Genomic DNA, 5,559 nt, shown 5'->3' with positions numbered 1-5,559 from the left:
GGGGCACACTGCCACAGGATGCCGCGAGGGGAGCGGACAGGGGGATGTGGGCAGCACCTGCTGAATGCAGCACGTGGCCCTGGGGTTGTCCGCATCCCCCTTCCCACCCCCTGTACAGTACCCTGCGACCATGCCCCCCCACGTACCAGGATCATCAAAACATGGGAGGGATGTTGTGTGTGGCTGCAGGGGTGTGGCATGTGGCTGCAGCCACATACTGCAGCTGGTGGGTACTGCCCATGTCACCCTGCCCACTCCCCTTGGGGCTGCCTGCCACTGTGCACCTGCCCCATGCTCCCTCCGTGACCCACAGCCAGCAGGCACTCCCCATGTGGGGGGTGGGGCCTTGGTGCACAGCTGCAGGGTGCCACACAGGGAGCAGGCATGGGAGGCATGCCCTGGCCCATGTGCTACAGGCAGTGGGTTCTGCCCATGCTTTGTGTGCCCATTCCATGCATGGCACCCTGCAGCCGCGTGCCCTGCATGGAGGGGTGGTGTGGTGTGTGTGTGTGGGGGGGTCATGGGGCTGCAGGGTGCCACGAAAGAAGTGGGAAGAGGGGTGCAGGCAGTGCCCGCTGGTTGCAGCATGTGGCCGTGGGGCAGGGTGTGTCCCCTCCTGCTTCCCCCCCCGTGCACGGCTGTAGGGTGCCACATGGGAAGCCAGTGCAGGGAGTGCACCCTGCACAGGGGGGCATGGTACATGGCTGCAGGGTGCTGCAAGGGCTGCAGGCAGGGGGATGCAGGCAGTGCCTGCTGTATGCAGCATGTGGCCACAGAGTGGGGCATGTCCCTGTGCGGCATCCAGCAGCCATGCACTGCGCCACCCCCCTCCCCATGCCTAGGTATACTGAAGTATACTGAGTGCTAGTTATGGCTAGTCAGATATTTTTTATTGAAATTAATTTCAGGGAAAACTGGGGTTTTGTGCCATTTTTTTTTTACAAGGAAAGTCTGCTTTCTGAAGATTTTTGTTGTTTGAAAGTTAAATATTTTAGTTGGAAAAAGATTGTTGAGATTCAGATATTTTGTCAGGGTATTGCTGGACACATGACTTAGTGCAAGCAGAGACTACAACTCCCATGATGCACCATAGCCAAACATACGAAAATGCATCATGTGCACTCTGTAAGATATGTAGCTCATGAGCAGATATCACAAACTATAAAGGATAATGGGAGTATGAAATATCAACTGCAACAAGGCTTCCATTGGCATGATAATAGCCTTTTTAAAATGAAACATTTTGGTGTTCGTTTCTTTTTGCCAGAAAGCTAACTCTTCTACAGAAAAGTTCAACAAAACCTTCAAGATCGTCAGTGAAAATAGTAAGAACACCACCACCCACAATAATTCTGGCCAGGTCTAGTGCTTATTTTAAGTCAAAAGTTGTACTCATATTACATATCATTAGCACAAAAGCTACCTAAAAAATAAATACCACCTATAAAAAGTGAATTCTAAAGAGTTACTGATTTAGAAGTTAGATATATCAAGTGGGTTATGAAATTAATGCTGCTGGCAGACTTCACAAAGACTTTCTTTTATATTACTTTTTAGCACTAACAAAAGTATTTCTAAGGAATGAAACCCACCTCAGAACAGCCTATGGAAACCTGTTAGCTTTTCTGCCATTTCTACCCTTCCTCCTGTCCCGTTGAGAAAATGTAGTTATCTATTTATGTGCAACACAAGCTTGAATCTGTCACAGATAAATGACACTGATGTATACTGATGTCAAAACAGTAGTTTTTAGGTTAGCAGATGTGGGAGCATCAGGATCATAAGCATGCGCAGACTGAGTTGGGTTACAGCAGAGCAAATAATTTACAGATAATTACTGACTCAATGAATGTAGCTATTTTTTGGTGACAGAATGTCCTTTAGCTAGCTGATTTTTTTTTAAATTCAAAATGTAAGTTTGCTGAACTGAGTTCTCTCCCCATTGTGGGCTGATTAATGCTCTGAGATTTTGGCCCTCAATATCCAAAATAAAAAATGTGCTTGATAGTTTGAGCATGTAACTTTTTTTTACCTCAGTGAATGAAAGTTGAGAAAAACTGTTTGCAAGGCTGTGGGACTTTGAATCTGTAGGAGAGAGGTGGAAGAGCAGAATTAGGAATTTTAGCATATACGCTTTCCCTTTTCTAGGCCTTGCCTGAGGTGAGCTAGAAATGAAATATATGTATAGTTGAAGAATTTAAGCTTTGCACACCGTATTTGCCCATGCCTTTGTCACTCCATGTTTGCTCGTGTTTCTGTAACTGTATGTCATTATGGAATCTGAGATTCAAGGTGCTCAGCCATATCCTTGACTGGTTCATTTAATAACCTTTATACTATTTGGTTTTGTAAATCCTCTTTCCTTGCAATGCCAGGAATGTCCCATCCCATATGAGGTACAGAATTCCCTTCATGTGACCTTAAAATTTAGTTTTGCAAAAATGTAATCTACTGATAAAAAATAAAGTAGACAAAAGGGGTAAAGTCAAGGCAGGTGTCTAGTCATTTTTAAATTTTAGCAGAATTAATAAATTGGCTTATTATTCCTGAGCTAGTTCTCCTGTACCTGTTAAGTACCTTATGCAGCTAAATGAATTTCCATTACTTTTAGTGGGTCACTGACCTTAAAAATTGTTTTCAGTTCTTATAATCTTGGTGAATTTTACTTGTTTGTGGGATAGTGAAAACTGATTGCAATGCTGTTTTGAATACTTCTATTATATTCTGTATTACAAATAATTAAAAAAATGTTTATATTTTCTCCACATTACTGGTTCATAATATATTTTTTCATTTTTTTACATGAGTTTACACAAACACTCATAACAAATGTGCTTTTTAATTAGTTGGTCAAAGAATTTGCTATGATTCAGTTATTTAAAGATTTTGTGTTCTATAACCAATGGGTATACACGGCATCTAAAATCTATTTACTACCCAGTTGAATGACTTGTATTTATTATTGAAGTGATTTTCCCATCAGCTTTCTTTTACTTTGCAAAAATGAGAGCCTCTCTTTAATTCAGTCCTGCATTTTCAGCCTCTTATATGATATTCCCAATTTGCCTCTTAACATTTTCCCCAATCTGTCCCTTTTAATTCAGTTTTCAAGAACTATTCCATTGACTGGCTTCACTACTATTTCTCTTCTGTAACTCCTAAGCAATGAGTAGATGCCTGAGCCAAGGGATCCAGATACACTTTAAAATGTACGGAATTTTATGTAATGTGCTTACAATCCAGGGATTGAGAGCTCCAGGTGCCACCCAAAATTACAGTGTAACAAGGCCCTTATGTATTTTTAAAGAATGCCTTTCATTCTGGTATCCTTAATTGAGAACAAGGTGATGTGAACACCTAAAGGAAGAGAAGGGAAGGGGTTGAATTACAGTACAAGATGGTCTGTGGGTATAGCTCACAGGTGTGTTTGGGCAATGTGGTAGTTTAGGAAAGTGAGTTCTTCAACTGGGGCCCTTTCAAGGCTATAGAATCCCCAGAAGTTGTTATATCTCTGTCTCTGGAAATTTTGAAAAGCAAGTTAGACAGGCATCTGGATAGTTTAGTCATGGGTCCTACCTTAAGCAGGCGCCTGGACCAGGTAACCTTTTGAGGTCCCTTCCAGTTCTACTTTCCTATGATCATACCAACATAAAGATTTTTAACTTGGGCATGTTCTTTATCTACAGGTTTCACTGGGGATAACTATGCTTTTGATATTCAGTTAATGAACCCTTACAGTGCTCCAAAATAGTAATAATACCCCTTTTGCAGAAGGGAGATCTGAAATGCAGAAAAGGCAACAGCCCAAACTGAATAAATAAGCTGATGTAGGAGCCGGGCACAGCACCTCCGAATACTGATTCCTTATCCTGTGCTATGACTATCACACAAAGTTTTCTCACCAATTAATGTCCTACTTTTTGTGCTGGTAGTTTCCCGTTTCTTCTTTTCCTTAACTCTGTTTCCCTGAACTTCCTTATGCCAGGTCTTATACATATAAATAATGCAAAAATAATGTTTCATGCCTATTAATAGTATTTAAATAGAGAGAATGGAAGAATTCTTCTCTCTCTCTCTCTCTCTCTCTTTCTCTCTCTCTCTGAAGGTGGGATTGGAAAGGATGGGCTTAATTAACTGGACAAAAACTGAGATGGATAGTGGAAAGGCTGTGTAGACGAACATGACTAAAATGAAACAAAGTACAGGAAAGAAAACCAGACAAATGTATGCACACACATGCATTAAAGGGATTTTTTTCCTACTTCGTGGACAGAACGGCGAAGCAGATGTTGTGATTTAAATAGTAAGCTAAAGACTAACATATAAACCTTACTCAAATTCATATGATAAAAAATTCCAAAAGCAGAGAACATTGACTGCTTATAGATGTTTAAAAAATAAAAAACAAAACAGAGCTTGATTTTAAACTTGGGTTGCATGTGCCCAGAAGAGGTAGTGCATAAGTTGGACCTGGCTCTCCCAACAGCTGTATATTTTGGGCACTTTAGTGGGGGTTTCTTGGTGCTTTTATCTAATAGCTAATTGAATCATCTATTAGATAAAGGTGCCAAAAAATTCCAGGGAAGCATTTGATCTATACAGATGCTGCAGAGCTAGGTCAAAGTAACGCACTGCTTCTTTCGGTAAAGCATGGGGTTTTTTTTTGGGGGGGGTGGTGTTTCAGTGGCTGCAAGCAGCCATTGTTGTTCAATGAGACTATGCCAAGTATTTTGGGGAACAGTTATTCAAAAGATATACCTATTATATATAACCTTCAGTTATTCAAAAGTTATACCTATTGTGCTATGCCAAACACCTTACTACAAACACAGAAAGCAGGGATTTTCCTTTTTAATTCCATTGACTCGTAGGGCTGTGTGAAATTTCATCACCAGCTTTGTTTCAAGCCTTTCTCGACTCACTTTGAGGTTGAAACAGCAAAATCAAAATGGAACAGATATTGTCGAAACAGCCTTGAAACAAAACAAGGCAAGTCAAAACGTTTCACCGTTTCAACACTGTTTCGACATTTTGCCCATAGCCTATAATGGGAAAGGTTGACACTGTCTATAACTCCATCTTTTTTTTGCCTGATTTGGATGAAACTTACAGGAATGGTAGCCCCTTCCTGCCAAGTTTCAAGGAGATAGGTGCAGGAGATTCAGAGAAACTGCATCCCAATTCCTGAAAGCAAAAACTTGTGTCGTGTATGTGTTAAGTCACAGCAGGGTGAAACCTACAGGCATGCTAGCCCCTGCTGAGGTCATAAGGCCTGCTAAGTTTCAAGGAGATAGGTGCAGGGGTTTGGGGGAAACTGCACCTCAAGCTGCAGACAAGCAAAACTTGTGACCTGGGTGACACTGTGTGTTAAGGCACAGCAGGGTGAAAGCTGTAGGAATGGTAGGCCCTGCTGAGGCCATGAAGCCTGCCAACTGTTGAGGAGATAGGTGCAGGGCCCCAGAACCCAGAAGCCCTGCACCTCTAGCTGCTGACAGGCAAAACTCATGATATGTATGGGTGCTTGTGCAACTGTATCTGTCTTGGGGCAGTTGTCTGTAT

This window comes from Gavialis gangeticus, unplaced genomic scaffold, assembly GCF_001723915.1.
Source record: "Gavialis gangeticus isolate Ggan-Ray unplaced genomic scaffold, GavGan_comp1, whole genome shotgun sequence".
Classification (NCBI taxonomy): Eukaryota; Metazoa; Chordata; order Crocodylia; family Gavialidae; genus Gavialis; species Gavialis gangeticus.
This window is presented reverse-complemented; position numbering follows the sequence as displayed.